The sequence below is a fragment of the Hylobates moloch genome, unplaced genomic scaffold (genome assembly GCF_009828535.3).
Source record: "Hylobates moloch isolate HMO894 unplaced genomic scaffold, HMol_V3 SCAFFOLD_8, whole genome shotgun sequence".
Lineage (NCBI taxonomy): Eukaryota > Metazoa > Chordata > Mammalia > Primates > Hylobatidae > Hylobates > Hylobates moloch.
Window position 1 is genome coordinate 11,436,511 of NW_026652283.1, and position 20,309 is coordinate 11,456,819.

The 20,309-nt window shown below is 41.0% G+C and overlaps 1 protein-coding gene across 5 annotated transcripts in view; it reads right to left on the reverse strand.

Moving 5' to 3' along the window:
* The window catches only part of GPR19 (G protein-coupled receptor 19), a 36,449-nt gene extending 25,050 nt beyond the window's left edge, over window positions 1–11,399 (reverse strand). The window contains exons 1-6 of one of the 5 annotated variants that reach the window (XM_058442617.1): window positions 10,910–11,209; window positions 10,490–10,542; window positions 7,017–7,300; window positions 6,301–6,430; window positions 2,566–2,708; window positions 1,766–1,931 (exon numbers count right to left, since the gene is read on the reverse strand). The gene's annotated coding sequence lies outside the window, so the exon portion shown is untranslated. Of the gene's footprint in view, window positions 1–1,765; window positions 1,932–2,565; window positions 2,709–6,300; window positions 6,431–7,016; window positions 7,301–10,489; window positions 10,543–10,909; window positions 11,210–11,291 lie in introns of those variants that run through there. The other 4 variants (XM_058442620.1, XM_058442618.1, XM_058442619.1 and 1 more) reach the window with 4 other exon arrangements.
* Between the last annotated feature and the right edge of the window lie 8,910 nt (window positions 11,400–20,309).

Genomic DNA, 20,309 nt, shown 5'->3' on the forward strand with positions numbered 1-20,309 from the left:
ACCCTTTAAATATGATCTATGTTTTTTTGGGGGGGCAGGGAGGGAGATTCCTGTAACATAGTTTACTGTATGCCCAAATATCTATGCTTATGGGGAAAACCACAGAAACACATAGGAATTCTGGGGTGTACAAGTCTAGATGTCATTAGCCCCATCCCCTAGGCCTCAGGCAGGGCTGAATTGGAGAGGCAGGGAGGGAGCCTGGTTGGAGCTGTTTTGTGCAGGGTCTATCCTGCTTTGCTGACGTCCTAGTTGCCATGGTGCTAGGCAACTGCTGAAGAGGATGGTTTCTTTTAAAACCGGTCACCATGGGAGCCTGCTGACTAAAGAAAGGAAGAGGGAAAAGGACTGAATTGCTGAGGAGGGATTTCAACTAGCATTCTCAGAGCCAAATTGGATTGTTGTCGGTCCTAAATCTTGAAAGGAATCTAGGAATTAGTATGGACACTGCAATAGTTACTCTCACCATCTTCCACTGCTTCTTTCCTTAAAAATCTAGTTAGGTGCAACTGAATGAAAATTCCAGCTTCACAGATTGACCCTGAAGTGCCATCAGAGGGTGGTGGAAAGAACTCAAGAAATCGGTTTCTCCTCAGGTTAGAACATCTGACTTTTAGGAAGCCATTATCTAAGTCCTAACAGCCTTAATTGGGAGATACTTTAGAACCACACCTGATTGTCGATACTAGGAACAATGTGTGGATTATTTATAACACTATGGGAGAAAAGACAATTTTTTTAAATGTGAGCTTTCGAATTATTTTAAATAAATACAAATTTTATTAATACTTGGATAGCATTTGGATTACTCCAAGTCAGAAATATAAACTGGCTATACATTTGTCTCATAACACTGGCATATAACTTGTTGTTTCTAACTCAGAATCCTAAGCAAGGCAATTCAGAATATTTATTTTTTGAAAGAGGAATGCTGACTTGCAGCATGTTGAAATGAAAACTTTGTAAGCAAACAGGTGGCACAAGGAAGCTGGAGTATGGTTTTCAAGAAACTGAAGGTCCTTCCTGGATCAACATCCTCATCGTATTTTCTATTTTTATTTTAGGAGGAGTGAGGTTGATTCTAGTTTTTCTATGTAAGACTCAGAGAAATTCAACTGTTAATTTTAACACTTTGATAATGATAACTCATTATCAAAAAAGTTAGATATTGAAGAAATTCTTTGAGTCAGCAGGCTGGTGACTTGGATATCATCTCCTCTCTTAGTCAAGAATAATCACAACAACAAGAACAACTAATATTTAACATGTGCCAGGTATTTACATACACATTATGTCATTTAATCCTATCAACCCAACAAGATGGGTACTATTACTGGCATTTCTGTTTTACTGATGAAGAAATGGAGGCTTGGGGGGATAAGTAATATGCCCAAAGCTGCATAGTGTGGGAGCTAGGATTTGGAACCACTGACTCAGCCTGTAGAGCAGGCATAGTGTACTATGCTATTCTGCGTCACAAATAGTAGACTAGACTAAAATAACTGGTCAGTTTAATGTGTTGTGACTTACTACTGTGGCCCCTTGATGTGAGAAATCACAAAGATTGCTTTAAATTATTTGAGACAAAAAAAATGACCAATATATTTATTCCTTCCAGGATGACTGCATGTATATATTATGGCTTAATGATATTTAAAATCATTTTGTAGGGAGTCATAACCCAAAATGTTATTAAGGATGGTCATAAAACATGTTACATAATATACTAATTCTGCTTAAAATATATTGCCAAAGTTATAATCACCAAAATTACTCCTGACATTGGAAGAAGATAAAGAAACAGTTGTCTTTCATCCAAATGCACAAAATTCCACAATACTTGTGCAACTGCAGTAATATTTTGAACATGAGTAATGTGATCTTCTCATCTGCCTGGGGAATCCATTTGCCCTGGAGATAGGGTTTTGGCACTGTTTAGATGTTACAAAAGGAGTGGAAAAAAAGAAATTAATATTTGGTTTCTGAAATTCAAAATAGAAACAAAACAATAGGCTTGAAATCCAGGCTATTGTTTTGAAAGCCAGTCTCTAAATTCCTTTATTTCTGCCCTTAGATTGTCATCAACCAAACCTGGAAGACTTTGCTCAGTGTTCTGTACTATAGACCTCTGGCTTCATGCAAAAACTTTCCAAGGGGTCCCAAAGCATGCAGAGTTTTGTGGGAACCAATTTCTAGATCCTCAACTTCTACAAGTATGCATTCTAAAACTGCTTTTCTGAGAACTGGTGCAGTCGAGATGTCATGCTGGTTCTTGGTTTCCACTCAGCTTTTCTTCCATCTTACCATAGATTGCCGAACCTCTCTTCCACCTTTACCTCAAATCCTGCATTGCCTGAATTTAAAAACCTCCTGGGGACCAAATATAGGAATAACTGAAAATATTGGGGATAGATTGAGAAAGTGAATAGCTCCAATACCTGGGTAACGAATCCTTTTAAAAATCAGGAGCTTTCCAAGTGCTTTCAACAAAATTGGAAACAAACCACTACCCAGTGGTCCACTGAGAAATTCATTAAAATGGTTTTCTTAAAACAGCGCTCTTACCGGGCATGGTAGCATGTGCCTGTGGTCCCAGCAACACAGAAGGCTCAGGTGGGAGGATTGCTTGCACCCAGGAGGTTGAGGCTTCAGTGAGCTCTGATGGTGCCACTGCACTCTAGCCTGGGAGACAGAGCTAGACTCCGTCTCTTAAAAAAAGATAGAAAGTTCTTTGCAGAAAAATGCTAGTTAATAAATACAGACTACTACAGTTAGAACACCATTTTTGCAACCCCCAGTGAAATAATTGACTCAGGAAAAGATCACAAAAGGTGTTCAAAGCATAAGATGAAAAGTTGTTGAACAGGTTATTTGTAGATTACTTATAAAGTGCAAAGGGATGTGTGTCCTTTTTCAATGGAGAGAGTGGGAGGGTGGGTCATCATCTTAACCAAGTGACCAAATTTAGTGTTACTAATAGTGAGACAAGCTGAAATTATGTGCCTAACATGAAATGATGTAACCTACTCAATGTTACTGAAGTATTCTTTCTAAAAATGTTTAACCTGAATATAATCAAATCTGTACATTTAATTTTTTTTTAATATAAAGGCAAGGGTTGGAGAAGCAAATTATAAGATATTATGAGGAAATAATCAGCCAAATCAAGAATGCAGACTATTCTACAAGAGAACTAGCTTGGACTCATCAAAAAGTCAAGTCATGAAATAAAAGGCTGCCTACCACAGTGAGTTACCTCCATGTTGAGAGCAGTGCTCAGGGTAAGGGATTTCTGCCTTGACTCCCTTTTTGAGACAACTGCCCAAGTCCCTCAAACCTCATTCCTTGCATTTCTATGGCTGTTCAGGCTAAGTACACAACAGCATGGTCAGACACAGATATGACAATCAATTATTCTAAGCCTTTCTGTTCCCTCGAAGGATGATGCTGAACTAACAGCCAGTAGGCCTGCAACAACCAAGGCAAGGTAACCCCACAGCAGGGGCCAGGGGTACTGAGTCTGCCAGGGGAGGTGGCCAATACTCCCTGGGAGATTTGTCTGAATCCAAAGGTGGGACATGAGTTCACCATGAGTTCACCAGCTGCAGGCTTCAGCATCACAGGACAGCATGTTCCCCAGGGATCAGGCAGACAAGGGGTATGTATTAGGTTGTTCCTGCATTGCAATGAAGAAATACCTGAGACTGGGTAATTTATAAAGAAAAGAGGTTTAATTGTACACTTTTGCAGGCTGTACAGGAGGCATGGTGCCCACATCTGCTCAGCTTCTGGGTAGGACTCAGGGAGTTTTACTTATGGCAGAAAGTAAAACAGAAGCTTGCATGTCACATGGCGAAAGCAGGACCAAGAGAGAGAGTTAGGGGTGGTGCCACACACTTATACAGCAGATCTTGAGAGAATTCACTCACTATAGTAAGAACAGCACCAAGACATGAGGGATCTGCCCCATGACCCAAACACCTCCCACCAGGCCCCACTTCCAACACCGGGGATTACAATTCAACATGATATTTGGCAGGGACATAAATTCAAACTACATGAGGGTGTCATCCTGGAAACTTGAAAGTACCTCAGTGCATACACTAGGTCCAGAATGAAGCCAGGAGGTACCCTCTCTCTCATCAGTGCCACAAGGATATGTAATTATACCCCTGCTTCCCCCCAAACAAGTGAACGTCATCTTCAGAAAAAAATGACAGGACCTCTTTGGGAGGTATTATGAAAGATGAAACATTTCATCCATAGGGTACTAATACTATCTAAAGGAACTGAATGAAATTGAACTATATTTGAAACAGGATTAGACACTTTTTTTTTCTGTAACCTAACAGGTTGTGGTGGTTTTAAAATACATCCACAAATTCTTTGATATGCCTTCAAAGAATGCATCTAAGGTCTGGCTGCCACATTAGATTTTAGATGTGAAACCTAATCCACCTCCCCCTGAATGTGGGCTAGACTTAGTTACTTCTTTCTAATAAGTACAATGTGACAGAATTGATTCTGTGACAGTTTCTACCTGGCTCTCACCTTTTTGGATTACTTATTCTGGGCAAGCCAGCTACCACATCATAAGGAAACTCAAGCTGCCTTGTGAAGAGGCCCACACATAGCAAACCGAGGCTTCTCACCAACCAGCACCAACTAGCCAACCTTGTGAGTGAGCTGCCTTGGAAGGAGATTCTCCAGCCCTAGTCAAGTGACCATACCCCTAGCTAACATCTCAACTACAGCTTTGTGAGAGACCCAAAGCCAGATGGCCTAGTTAAGCTGCTCCCAAATTCCTGATCCACAGAAACTATGACATAATGTTTTTGTTTGCTTGTTTTCTTTTTTAAGCTCTGTTGAACTTGATATTATTCTTTCAAGATACTAAACTGTAGGGAATTTTGTTATGCAGTAATAGATGACTAATAGGTGAAAACTCTAGACAAAATAAAGGACCTACATTTTCATGAGATATCTGTAGCGAGTTAAATAAGTGTCTTTGCTATACATGTGTATCCCTAATGTGGAAGATACATGGTTTTATCAGGACAAAGAACATTAAGAAGGGGAGAACATAATTAGGCACATAACACTGTTGTCTAGGGAGAAAAATAAATCCCCTTAGGTTGAGATGGATTTATTATGACTCAGAGGAAGTGCAGGGAACTCAAGAACAAAAAGCGGCAGCCAGACCTTAGATTAGACAAGGGTCCTGAAAGTGGTCAGACCCAAGGTAGCTACTGACTCTCTCTTTCTCTAGGAGACCACATGGCCTACTACCTCCAATTCTCTCTGTTTCTTCATTAGCTGCATTCACCAGCTTCTCTTGAAATCAACTAGTTCTGCTTGTCCCTTATTGTATTACTGGCCCCAAAATGGCTGCCCCTAAATGGTGGCCTTGGATCTGAAATTCACATGTCCTTATAAATTCAATGCTCCTGTCAGAGTGATCCAGTCTCTCAATGTTCTGACTCTAAATTCTTAGGAGGCAGAGTCTGTTTGACCCAGCCTAACTCAGATACAGAGCCAGATCCAACCAGCTGGGAGAACGGGATGGAAAAGAGTTCCTGTACTATCTTCTCAGCACTCTCTAAAAGGGCTGTTGGCAATTTTACCTTTTTGTAATTCTATTTGAGCAAGTTGGAAGTTTAGTTAGCTTTCCAACCAACCAAATTTCTGCATGCGAGTCTTAACCATATTTAAGTGTTACTATGGCTTCAAAGAAGCTATCGATTCTGAAGTAGTGGGTTTTGATTGAGTTGACTGTTTTTAAATAACTGTTTGGATTTTAATTGTGATGCAGAAGTTATAGTAACAAACATTTGGTTTTGTACAGATATTATTTCCACTCTGGTGGATAAGCTCAATAAAGGTCATATCCCAAACTAAAGAAAAAATAATAATAATTAAAAAATAAAAAATAAAAAAAGAGCTGTTGGTCAATTTTATAAAAGGCAAGGTCAAACAGAGTGAGGAATGACTGATCGATGAAATGACTGGTCTCTTGGTGTATCTGTTTCTAAAATTCCATTAACTTTCCAGAATGAGCCTTCCAATAGCTCTGGTCTAAACTCAACCCCTGTGACCTCCATTTCACCTCCATTTGAGTCACCTGCTGAACAAGCATGCCCTTCACACTGCTTGTACTGCCTCCGTGGCTTAGACTTGACAGGTTCTCTGCCTTGTCCTCTTTGTGAACATCTACTCCTCTTTTCAAACCCTGCTGGGTTTTATCTTATCTGTAGTTCTATTTCTCTCCCACTCTGTATCCTTCCAAAATAAGTTACTCACATTTTCCTTTTCACCATAGTACTTTAATTTTCACATATGCTACTTATATGATTGCATATATCATATTGCATTGACTTCATAGATTCTTGTAGGGCGGATGTCATCCAATTCATCTTTATACCTCTAGGATCTAAAACAGCAAAGTAGGTGCTCAGCGACAGTGTACCAGCACACTGAATAAGCATGACTTTTGAGATTAACCTAAAACCAGCTAATTTTTATTTTCCACTGTCCCTTTGAAAACACCCTTCAAGGGTGTCTGGTTGCAAGGTTGGTTCTTCTCTTATCCCTGATTAAAACCTGGGTGGTCCCGTTACTTTTTCTGGTCACTTTTAGTTAAGAGGTGTTAATAACTAAAATATCCAGTCCTGTATAACAGTCAAAAGTTGGCACCTGACTTAGGCAGTTCTCCCTCCTCCCAGTTTGTGCCTTCTGTAGTAGACTTAGCAAAAGAGTGTGGCCACTTCTCTTTTTTCCTGACTTGTTTCCTTAGATCTTGCCCCTCCTAGTTTCTGATCCCTCCAGGGTTTGAGAGGAGGATGAGCAGTACGTCTTACTTTGTCGGTACTATCGTGAGCTGCCATCAGTTTCCCTGTACCTCACAGGTATTAAAGACTGATTCCATATCTCATGGGCACTTATGTGGGTTTAGGGGGACAAAACTCTACTTCTATGAATTTTTCAACTATAGCTCCTTTGACCAGCTGGCCACTTACCTAACTCCAGAAAGACCTCTAGCTTTTCCCTGCTGAAGTCTATTCCTCTCTTTGAGTGGTCATCTTGGTCAGGTCCAGTGATGACTCGCTGCTGGCTTCTCTTGTCTTTTTTTTTTTTTTTTTTTTTTGGTAACATTAGCCAGGTTAGTGGCGGGGTTTTGCCATGTTGCCCAGACCGGTCTTGAACTCCTGGGCTCAAGCGATCCTCCTGCTTTGGTCTCCCAAAGTGCTAGAATTACAGGTGTGAGCTACTGCGCCTGATTCAAATTTAATTTCTTGCATCCCTAAAAGAGGCAGAAAGAAAGATGGACTGGATACCCTCATTTATAGAACCAGAACCCCATACTGGTACAATATGAAAGTTTCTGAAAAAGGTCCAACAGGTATTTGATATCCACAGAGCACAAGAGACCTAATTATAGTTTTGTTTTTTTTTTTCTCCAACTGGGCTTAAGCCCCTTTCTCCTTTGCTTTCTGGGCAAAAGTACTACTGGCCTCCAGCAGCTGAAAAAGCCCTTAAGAAACTGAAGCATTACTTGTCTTTGGCTCTAGTCCTGGCTCACTCTAACTCATAAAAACCTTTAAAGACACAGACCAATCTGTCCAGCATTCCTGTCGGTCCCAGGAAGATTCTCTGTCACTCATGTGTGCCTGCTTTTCAAGAAAAGGAACCCAATTAAAGACAGGTAACTTCATGTGGCAAAAGATATTCTTGGCCATTATCACTACCTTTTTTGTCCTATATTCAATAACTAAAGTAGTATGGTGATTTCAACTTCTGAATTATTTATAAACCTAGAAACCAGAATTGTCCTACTAGCAAGTAACTTGTCTCTTAGAAGCTGAAATTGCTGGCCATGCCACTTCTATTCCAAGTGATTCTCTGTTCCTTGAAAGGCTACAAAGACAGGCTTGAACCTCACCTTTCTCATCTGTTAATAATAACAAAACCACTTGTGTGGTCACAGCAGCCACATCAACCCTGATAGGCTACAAGAAAACACTTCATTATCAATGCCCTGCTGCACATGCATTCCCATGTATAGCAGACTCTCATTGGAAAAGAACCCACATTTCAATCATGCCTTGATGCCCTCCCCAACCAATGAGGTATTGCAGGTTGTAATGGTCCACCCCAACCCACTACTGCCATCAGCCCTGCTGATGGCCCAAGATTCACCATGTGTAATGCAATAAGACATCATTATCTGTGTTGCCTGTGCTAGATCAAAAGACCAGCTTGAGAGACTGAAACTCTTCTATCTCTACAGCTAAGCCTGTGTATCCTGGCAATTATACTAATGGCTTTATCAATGACCTTTCCGAAATTAGTATGTTAACCCCATTCTTATCACAGTGGCCTCCCTCCTGAATAGAGCTCATGATGCCCTACTTATCTGCCTGTCTCAAGCTCTAAACTTCATTCCTCCAAACGTGTTTTCCAAAACGGAGTCTTGCTCTATCGCCTAGGCTGGAGTGCAATGGTGCGATCTTGGCTGACTGCAACCTCCGCCTCCTGGGTTTAAGCAATTCTCCTGCCTCAGCCTCCAGAGTAGCTGGGATTACAGGAGCGTGCCACCACGCCCAGCTAATTTTTGTATTTTTAGTAGAGACGGAGTTTCACCATGTTGGCCAGGCTGGTCTCAAACTCCTGACCTCGTGATCCCCCTGCCTCGGCCTCCCAAAGTGCTGGGATTATAGGCGTGAGCCACCATGCCTGGCCCTAGAGGGAACTCTTAAAGCAGTGGCTGTCAACCTTAGTTGCAAAATGGAGAGCTTTAAGAAAGTACTGATGGCCAGGTGTGGTGGCTCACACTTGTAATCCCAGCACTTTGGAAGGCCGAGGCGGGCGGATCACGAGGTCAGGAGATCGAGACCATGGTGAAACCCCGTCTCTACTAAAAAATACAAAAAATTAGCTGGGCGTGGTGGTGGGTGCCTGTAGTCCCAGCTACTCAGAAAGGCTGAGGCAGGAGAATGGCGTGAACCCGGGAGGCGGAGCTTGCAGTGAGCCGAGATTGTGCCACTGCACTCCAGCCTGGGCGACAGAGAAGGCCCCCCCTCCCAAAAAAAAAAAAAAAAAAAAAAAGTACTGATGTTTGGGCTCCACTCGCAGAGATTCTGATTTAATTGGTCTAGGGTAAAGCCAGGGCATTAGGATTTTTTTAAGCTCCCAAGGTGATTCTAATGTGTGGGCATGGTAGAGCACCTGTCTTTTTTTTTTTTTTTTGAGACGGAGTCTCGCTCTGTTGCCAGGCTGGAGTGCAGTGGCGCGATCTTGGCTCATTGAAAGCTCCGCCTCCCGGGTTCACGTCACTCTCCTGCCTCAACCTCCCGAGTAGCTGGGACTACAGGTGCCCACCATCATGCCCAGCTAATTTTTTGTATTTTTTTTTTTTTTTTAGTAGAGACGGGGTTTCACCGTATTAGCCAGGATGGTCTCGATCTCCTGACCTTGTGATCCGACCGCCTTGGCCTCCCAAAGTGCTGGGATTAGAGGCGTGAGCCACCGAGCCCGGCCTGGTAGAGTACCTGTCTTAAAGCTCCCTAAATACAGACAGCCCTATGATGCATAGAGCATCCACAATTCAATTGGTAGGTGGCGTGTACTTTATACTAAGTTCTATGCTACCTCGTTTTGTCATTACAATAATACTATGGCACAGGCACTATTATCCTTATTTTACAAATAGAGAAACTGAGATTCAGACAGTCACACAGAGTGATCGGCAGACCCTAAAGTCAAAGCCCAGGTCTGATTCCCAATTGTACACACTTTATATGACATCATATCGAGATGTCATGCCTCTCAGAGCTGGATGATCCCACTCCCTAAAACAAGACACCCAGGCTTCAACCCTGAAATCCTATTCCATTGCCTCCATGGATTTTTCCTGCAGCATGTTCCTATGCACTTCACACATACAGCGCAGCTGCCAGGATATACTTCAGGCTGCCAAAATGAAATGAAATCACTTTCTTGGTAAGTGACTACCATGCCTGGCTCTTTACTGAAGTACTTTGATTCTATATATTCACACTGGGATCCTTCTCCATCACTGCTAGCTTCAATCCTGTGGCTTTCCATATTTAGTTTTTCTTACAGATAAAGTGATACTGTTTACCTATCAGCCATTCGTTTGTTGGAGTAAAATTACGTATTCCATCAGCATTCTTCTGCCTTGTACTCCAGATAGTATACAAAGAATCAAAATATACTAGCTAAGTGGCATAGAATTGCTGCCAATATCAAGATGGACTCTAATAGCTAGTGAACTGGGAGGCTAGAGGCTAGAAGTATGTACTTTTGTAAGATGTCAGTGACACATCTGAGTAACGTGGTAGCTAAATGCCACCATTTCATTCCATGAAATCCACATTTCATTCCGGCTAAAGAGTAAAGCTGGTGAGAGGTGGGAGGGGCCAGGAGGCTCCATCGGAAGGAGGCAGACACTTCAGGTGTTGGGTGGTACCTTTAAGATGTTGCAGGGCCAAATCCAATGCCTGTGCATGTGTCCCATATATGCTGAGAGACAAAAAGAGGTCAGATTGGTCAGATCCCTCCAGACAGTTCCCAAATTCCTGACTTCTGTTACCGCGACTGTTCTTCCCAATTCCACCTCGGCCTGTGTTCAGGACTGTGGCTTTTAGAATCTTCCTCATTCCATTCCATTAGGGGCGTCCCGATTTCCACCTTATATACACCATGTACTAAATGCATGCCATTTCTGCCTGTTTACAAACATGCATAAGTTCACACTCTTTTAAGAAAAATGTCCTCTACTGTCAACTTCCTTCTAGTCTGGCCTCCCAGGTAGGCTAGATCTATACTGCCTTGATTTACCTTCATTTACCTCTCAAATCTTCCCATCTTCTCCTTCCCACTGTATTACCTTAGCTCACACTCACATCCTCTTGGTCACCAGCCGAAAAATAAATAAAACTCCTTTGTCCCTTCAGATTTCTCTCTTATTCTACAGCCTCATTGATTGGCTCTCCCGCTCCCACTCCTTTACTACTTTATTCGCTGAAACCTCCCCTCACAGAGTTCACGGCCAATATAAAAACGGAAAGAAGGGATGACTTGTATGGCCATCCCTTTTGGTGGACTTTTGCCTGCAAAATCTCATAGAATGTGGTGGTGTGTACTTGAATCCATCACATTAACGCGACGGACACTCCCCAAGGGCCAAATTGGACCGCCTCTCACTAGGCGGAAAGTTTTGGAACTTTCGCGCGCTAAAACTGATGAGCCAGACGCATGCGCAAACGTACACTCCCGAGGTCGCACTTCTCCTCAGGCAGATCTCGCGTGGTTTGGTGATGGCCGGCTAGTAGGAAGGTTTTCTGTGGCGTTGAGATCCCGCCGCCTTTTTTTTTTTTTTTTTTTTTTTTTTTTTGCTTTCCCAGTGGATTAGGATTAGTGCTGCAGTCAAATGAAAAAGGTCAAGACAAAAAATTAGGCCACTATAACTAGCCGACAGGCTAGCGGCATTTCTCGGGGGCCGAGAAATTCCACGAAGATCTCTGCGGGGCCCGGTAGGCCGCGCAACTAGTTCTTCAGAAACAAAATTTTTTTAAAAAGTAAAAATAGAGGAAGTCAGCCAGTTTATCACCTTGGAACCAGCGTTTTGTTTGGCTTTTCCGCTTTTCACTCTACGAGAAAGCCCATTGGCGGCTACCCAGGTTACCGTCCTGTTGCCATTGCGCCTGCGCAGCGGTTTGTTTACCAGTCCAGGCGCAGCGCTGTGTCCCGGTTCTCGCCGCTCCGAGCGCCTTGGTTTGCTCCCTTGACGTGTAATTCATAATGAAAGTCATGTTTGCATTTGGGAGCACGGATCGGAGGTTTAAAACTGGACAGTTTAAGTGTCAACTTGAGACCAAAGAAAATAATGGTAGTGAAAACACTGGACCCTCAGAAATCGGTGCCGCGTCAGAGCTGTCACGGAAGATGTTTATAATGAACCTGAGGAAAACAATAGCACCACCCTAACCAGAACTAGAAAGTGGTAAGCAGCCACAGTTAAATCAAACTCATAGGTGGCATTTAGTTACTTATTTAGAATGTAGGCCCCGTTATGGTAAAAATGCAAATAAGACCAAACCTAAGGTCATCTTGCTCGAGCAAACCTCGAGCAAACCTCAAGCAAAACCTACATGATTTAAGGCTGGCTCTTGAAGCGAAGTAAAAAAAAAAAAAAAAAAAAGGCAGCCATGCAAAATTTGAAACTTAGAGACGACTCTAGAAGCATTAACCCAAGAAAGCACGAGCCAACAAATTTTTGAAATGGTTTGAAGAGCTCTTCAAAATCAGTTTCAGGTGGCTTAGAAGAGGATGTTGCTTATAAAATGAGATCTGATGGAAACTTGTTTTACAGATATGACTGGATTTGTTTGAAAACAAAAAAAGGCAGGCAAAGTGACTTTTTAAAAAGTATTGTTATGGAAGGATTTCTAATGATACATTTTAATGTGCTCAAAAAACAACCTTAAATAACTGGTAGATTCGGCCAAACCTGGATCACTATTATCTTAGAGTTGGATAAAAGCATAAATGTTAACAATTTGGCAATTTTATTAGACTCTGTTATGTTTTTGAATGGTGAATTTGAAGACTTCAACTTGTAACAAGAAATTTTCTAAAAGGAAAGTGGAATTTTCAAGAGATATGAAATTAAGCAGAGAATATGTATGGACATGTGAGCAGATGGAACCAAATTTTGAAAGCTTTGCATGTGTCCAGCATCGGTCACAGAAAATCCTTTTATCTCAAGAAGCTAGCCTCTGGATTTTCTCATGTTCAATATGATAAAATTCAATAAATCCAGCAGCTTGAATACCTTTTAACACAAATTTGTACCAAAATGGGAAGTAACTTTAAAATCCCGCTCCATTAGCTTAGAGGTACTCTGACTTGGTTAAGGTAAGGTGAAAATCGGTTTTCCAAGCCAGTATTGAACTGGCATTTTCATCATGAAGAAAAAAAAATGCAGATAAAGTGAATGGGTATCTTGTTCACTTTAATGATTAAGACTAACTCAGAAAGCTGGCTTACTTTGTCAAGGCAAACAACCAGTATGAAACAAACTGAATACTCTCATTGCACATAATGAGAAGGCTTGAATGAAAATTAAGTATGGGAGTGGAAGAGCTGATAAAGAACAGTGACTTCTTTGAGACTCCTAGTTCATTTACATGAAAATTATAGTGTAAGAATAGTAAGTTGTCAAATAAGACATTTTTCTTCACTGAAAAAAAATCTTTGGTGAGTAATATAAACTGACTGATGGATTGGTAATTTAGTCTGCCCTGTGAGTCAGAAAATATGCTTACCAAAATTTCCACTATCAGTAGCTGAGAAAGTTAATCATGCCATTTCTTTGGCCAGTATTCTGGGCATGCTCCCCTGTGATTACCCTGATACTGTAAAGTAGTGAAAAAACTGATGCCATCTGTATCCACATATTTATGTGAATCTGAGTTCTCGAATTCTTGTGACCCCAGGACAAATGAAAGAAATTGCCAAATAATGAATCTGATATGCATCCCCAATTACTCAAACTTGGTTAAAACCACACAATTTAACCTTATTAACTGAATGATAGGACATTTTTTTCATGATCGATAAAGCATTTTTTTTTTTCTCAAGGCAGTCTTGCTCTGTCACCCAGTCTAGAGTGCCATGGCTCGATCTCGGCTCACTGTGACCTCCGCCTCCCGGATTCAAGCGATTCTCTTGCCTCAGCCTCCCGAGTAGCTGGGATTACAGGCGCGTGCCACCACGCCCGGCTAATTTTTTGTATTTTTAGTACAGACGGGGTTTCACCATGTTGGCCAGGCTAGTCTCGAATTCCTGACCTCGTGATCCGCCCGCTTTGGCCTCCCAAAGTGCTGGGATTACAGGCATGAGCCACTGTGCCCAGCCCATTTTATATAGCATTCTACAGTCACTCCTAACTAATGCATACGGAACAGTTTGGGAGACAAGGAATAGGGAAGGTGAAGAATTTGGTTTATCACAGTCAGTATGAGCATTGAAATTAACTTAATCCCCAGGAAAAAGAAAGAATGAACTTGGCCAGAAACGGTGGCTCACACCTGTAATCTCAGCACTTTGGGAGTCTGCAGTGGGCGGATCATGAGGTCAGGAGTTCGAGACCAGCCTGGCCAACATGGTGAAACCCCGTCTCTACTAAAAATACAAAAATTAGCCGGGCGTGGTGGTGCACACCTGTAATCCCAGCTACTCAGGAGGCTGAGGCAGGAGAATTACTTGAACCCGGGAGGTGGAGGTTGCAGTGAGCCGAGATTGTGCCACAGCACTCCAGCCTGGGCAACAGAGCAAGACTTCATCTCAAGAAAAAAAAATTGAAAACATACATATTAGGGCCAAATTGCAGGGTTTGTGCATGAATCCCTAATGATAAGCCAAATAAATTTTGCTTACTTTTAGCTCTGCACTCAGGTCTTAAGTATTGGGGGTAATTCAGTACTCTTGTCATACCTAAAGAAAGAATGTTTCTGCTGGCACAGGCCCATGCCTATAGTCCCAGCTACCCAGGAGGCTGAGGCAGGAATATCCCTTGAGCCCAAGAGTTCAAGTCCAGCCTGGACAATATAGCAAGATCCCATCACTAAAACAATGTTTCAATCAGAGGGAAGAGAATCTTCAGCACGAGAGGGGAAAAGGGAGAAAGAAGGGCAAATTTGGTTTGTGACTAGTCAAATAATGTCCACTGAGGACATCGCTGCAGATGCACTCTACTTCCTGCTAGGGAACTCTGCCCTTGCCTCCATCTACTGGCATGTTTGCATGGCTGACTTCATTCCATTTACATCTCTGATAAGGAAAGATACCTTTATGGTCTGTTATCTTCAATGTATTAAAGAGTCTATTATCATAGTCACAAGATAGCTGCCACAGTTCCAAAAATCATGTTCTCATATGAAATGTTTCAAATAGAAAAGAGAGTATGAGCCAAAAAAAGCTTTCTTTCTCTTTTTTTTGTAAAGATGGGGTCTCGTCATGTTGCTCCTGCTGGTCTTGAACGCCTGGCCTCAAGCGATCCTCCCACGTCGGCTTTCCAAAGTGCTGAGATCACAGGTATGAGCCGCTGCACCTGGCCAAAAGCTTTCTACTTGAGGCCCTCTCTCTCCTTTTTTTTTTTTCTCTCTCTCTCTTTCTCTCTCTCTGTCTCTTTCTTTCCTTCTCTCTCTCTCTTTTTTTTTTTTTTTTTTTGAGACAGAGTCTCACTCTGTTGCCCAGGTTGGAGTGCAATGGCATGATTATGGCTCAATGCAGCCTTGACTTCTTGGGCCCAAGTGATTCTTTGACCTCAGCCTCCCAAGAAGCTGGAACCACAGGCACGCGCCACCACACCTGGCTATTTGTTGTTGTTGTTGTTTTGTTAGACTCTCTCATAAGGGCAAAAAATGTTTCCGATATGATGTTACAGACTTCCCTTTATTTCTTATTGCCCAGAACTATGTCATATGACTACCTTTAGCTTCAAGGGAGGCTTAGGGAAATATGTACAGAGAAAACAAGCATGTTTTTTTTTTAACGGTGCACTAAAAATAACAGGACTTGTGGGAAATATAGGGTTAGAAGCAGGTCACTCAAAACCTTTGCAACTTTGTTAGTTAAGGGCTGTAAAAATTACTATGCTAATAAAAAAATGCACAATTAAATTCCCTCTGACACTTTACTCAATATCACAGTCATGCTTTAGGGCCATGCTGTCCAATACAGTAGTAACTAGCCATGTGTGTTTATTGAACACTTAGATCTGATCATCCAAATTGAGATGTGCTGTAAGTATAAAATATACACATAAGATTTTAAGAATTTAGTATTAAAAAATGTAAAAATCTCAGTAAATTTTATATTGATTACATGTTGAAATGTCACTTCAACATTTCTTTTTACTTTTACTTTTTAAAAAGGTGGCTACTAGAAAACCTAAATTGTCCAATGTTTCTGTTGGACAGTGCTGCTTTAGTTTCTTGAATCCTGGGGCACATGATTCTTCCTTGGATGTATATGCCCTTGAGGGTATTAATTCCAATTAAGAGCAGTTTCATCAAAATTAAAAATCTGATCGAGGATTTTGCCTTTTTTATCAATCAGTTTTCTCCCAATGGGGGAAAATGGTTTTGCACCTTCATTTACACTTTGCAGTTTACCACAGAACTTAATGTTGTAAAAAACTCTTGAAGCCACCAAACAAACCTCTATTTGCACCAAAGGAAGCCATTCTTACAGAATTCTCTGCTTTTTTTCTTAACATCTTTATATGTTGCTAAGGTTTTCTCTTTAATTATGAGAAGCTTGTCCCTGTTTGTCCCAAAATGTTAGTGTGCTGGGAAAAATAATGAATGAAGCAATGTAATTTCTGAATTATATTGACATTATCTCCCCATTTGTTGCTTGCCCATTAGCTAATAATGACTATATCTGGCATATAAAGCTTTTATTGTGGGAGATAGGACTGCCAGTAGACAAAAGGGAGAGAAAATCCTAATCCTGTAATTTCAAAGAGTTGGTACCCAATTATGGGATATTTTGGACAGTGTCCTTTCTATTCACCAAGTTAACATTTAGTTAATCACCCCATTTGATTTACTCAATTACCCCTTTCTCCCAGCTAAAATCCATTGAGTTCTAAAGAGCCATTTCAAAGGCCAGGCCAGGTGGCTCATGCCTGTAATTCCAGCACTGTGGGAGGCCAAGGCAGGAGGATCGCTTGACTCCAGGAGTTTGAGAGCAGCCTGAGCAACATGGCGAAACCTTGGCTCTACAAAATACGAAAACTTTAGCTGGGTGTGGTGGTGCGTGCCTGTAGTCCTAGCTACTTAGGAGCCTGAGATGGCAGGATTGCTTGAGCCTGAAGAGGTTATGGCATAATCATGGCACTGCACTCCAGCCTGGTGACAGAGTGAGACCCTGTCTCAAAAAAAAAAAAAAAAAAAAGGACAAAGGCTGTCTCTTCAGTAAATCTTTTCCTGATCTCTCCTATAAGCATTTTGCTTGCATCATCTTTTTATAGAACACATATTTGGCCTTATGTTTATGTTATTGTCTGATTTTTGTATGTAGAATAATATTTTTAATTTGCATATGTAGAATAAAGCTCCTCCCACTGAAGACAGTGATTGTATTTATTCACTTTTCAAAATTCCTCTGATGACTAGCCTTATGGTTTGTACAAATTAGGCACACCTAAATATTTGTTGAATTTAATTGTGCTGTATCCTAAAATAATAGAATACTAATAGAATAGAATAGAATAAATAATATAATATTTCTAAAATATTAATAGAATCTTATTCTATTAGGTATAGAATAACAGACTAGATAGAATATTTCTAAAATTCTAAATACAAGTTGGTATTTGACTCACATCTCTAGTGCTTACAAAAAGTGCAACAGAATACTCTATAAAATAGTGTTACAAAGTCAGGCTAAACATGTTAGAGTATGTACTGGTGGGTTTTTAAAAAAATTAGTTTCAGTAGTTATGATTAAATCCGTGGTAAATATAGACCTGTGATAAATCTAGATCCTTACAGTGATGACTCATTTTAATAAGACCCTGGTTTTCTGGATCTCCCTTCTCCTTTTACTCAGTGCCTTCTCCTTTTTTTCCTCGATTTTAAACCATGTTTTCATTATTTCTCTGCTTTGATAATCACTCAAAACAAACCAGTAAGGGATATTCAACTTAAATCTAAAACATCATAGTCACATTTAAAGTCCTGAGAATGCAGCATTCCTGTTAAATAATGGTCATAATGAACTTATTAATTCTGGCCCTCTAATTACACTATTCTACACCCCAGTGATAAAGGTGTTAAAAAATGATGATTTAATTTTGCTCTGGTCTTTTCACTTGGATGTACCGTATACTGACATGAATCTCATCATGATTGATCAACTGAACTTGGATAGAAGAGCTGTTAGGATGACTTAGGTGCAAAAGAGAATCTACCGTTTAGGCAATCAGTATACAGTTTCCTTAAATTTTCTATAATTTATTTCCTTTTTTTTGTATGATGTTCCTATTCTTTTCCCACAGAGCTAGGAGCCCCACAAAAATAGAGACTTTGTCTTATTTGTTTCTGGTGCTTGTTTGTCTCTGTAACTCTAGCACTCAGCACAATGCCTGACACATTGTAGGTAATAAAGGATACATATTGAGTGAATGAAGTACACCGGGGGTCAAGTATCACGTGTTCCAAATGAGCTTGGCTGAGGTTAGATTACACTTATATTGGACATGGAAAAGATCTATTACCTAATTTCAACTTGCCTCTATGTCTGTGGCATTGGTAGTTGGGTAAGATCTATTGGTTGTGAGGCACAATCTCACTTTTTACCACAAGTAATATATGGAGTATGTGTGAGTGCATGTTCATGTGTGTAATAGGAATCTTAGCCATAAGACATGAAAAGCCAAACTATGGGACCTTGAAAGGTCCGCAGGTAAATGGTAATCAAAGATTCCCAAGGTCTGTGGATTCTAGACCTCTTTGCCATAGAAGCCTATGGCCCCTCACTCCAGCACATAGTGATTCTACTGGTCCCTACATGTCTTCTCAATGCACCTGTCTGTTGCCTTCTTACTGTACTTCCTAGTTCTTACTGTACTTCCTAGTTCTAGTTCTTGGCTTAGCTAATAACCATTTTCTTTCTTTTGGGTAGAGCAGTCTGTACCAGGCCCCATCATAAACCATAGTGCTGAGTTAGGAGCCCAAGCCAGTGGCTTGGAGGTGGAGTACTTTCTCTTGGAAGGGGCTATCGACTGTATAAGTTCCATGACTGCCATGTCTAGGATTCCTAATACCGTGCACTGGGAGCCATCTCTGGGATCTTCACTAGAACCAGATGTACTTGCCAATCATAACTACTGGGTGCTAATTACCTACTTTGCAGTTATTTTGTTTAGAGCATTAGAATTAGCTTCATTAGAGGATACAAAAAAGATTAAAGACTAAATAGATTTATATCTGAAGTCAAAGTGAGTAAGTCATAGAGACAGTGTATGTGTTGGTGTGTATGTGGCGGGGGAAGCACTTTCTGAAAGAGCTATGTTTAGTGGAAAAGGATCAAGTTTAGGTTGTTATCTTGACTTTGCAACCAATCATGCAACCAATCATGTGTGACTATAGAGAAGTCACCTTTGATCTTTTGTTCTACTTCACTTGTTGAGGGTTGTAATACTTACCTTAACTGTATAGACAACTGTTAAAACACTATCATAAGGCCAGGCGCGGTGGCTCATGCCTGTAATCCCAGCACTTTGGGAGGCTGAGATGGGCGGATCACTTGTGGTCAGGAGTTTGAGGCCAGCCTGGCCAACATTGTGAAACCCTGCCTCTACTAAAAACACAAAAACTAGCTGGGCGTGGTAGTACAGGTCTGTAATCCCAGCTACTTGGGAGGCTGAGGCAGTAGAATCGGTTGAACCTGAGAGGCAGAGGTTACAGTGAGCCGAGATCATGCCACTGCACTCCAGCCTGGGCAACAGAGTGAGACTCCGTCTCAGAAAAACAAAAACAAAAACAAAAAATACTATCATAAAATAATTGTTAAATTCAGATTATTGTGTGAGTAATGTATGAAAATGATATAAAAATGTTGAATAGGTAGAATCTATGCAAATTTAGAGTTCAATTAAATTTGGTGGGGATTAAAACTCTTGTGTATGCATTTAGAAAAGCAGATTATAAATACAGTTGTGGTTTGGAATAGTTGCAGGATTAGGGCTGACAGTTCTGGCCTTGTGCTGCCCTCCTGTGCTGTTTAAACAGCACAGCAGGTCAATTACATTCCTGCTTCATGAATGTTCCGAATTGGGGGAGGGTAGTCTATCTCATTACTAACCCTCTTCTGTCCTCCTGTGGCCACAGAGCGCCTAACTATTTTGGATGTTTCTGTTTCTTCAGTAAAGGAAGGGAAGGAAAACTATCTGGAAACATTCTAGGTCAGACAATTTAATCCTGAGTTATGGAAAAAGGCAACTAATTGCAAATTGCATTTGACATAGGAGATATAATTGATACACCAATATAGAAGATCCTGAGCAGATTATCGAGGTTTGGAGAAAAACACCATCATTACAGCACTGGGAAAGGCTTTTTGTCAAGAATAAATAGAAATGCATCTTTTTTTTTTTTTTTTTTTGAGACAGAGTGTTGCTCTCTCACCCAGGCTGGAGTGCAGTGGTGCGCTCTTGGTGCATGCCTGTAATCCCAGCTACTCGGGAGGTTGAGGCAGGAGAATCACTTGAA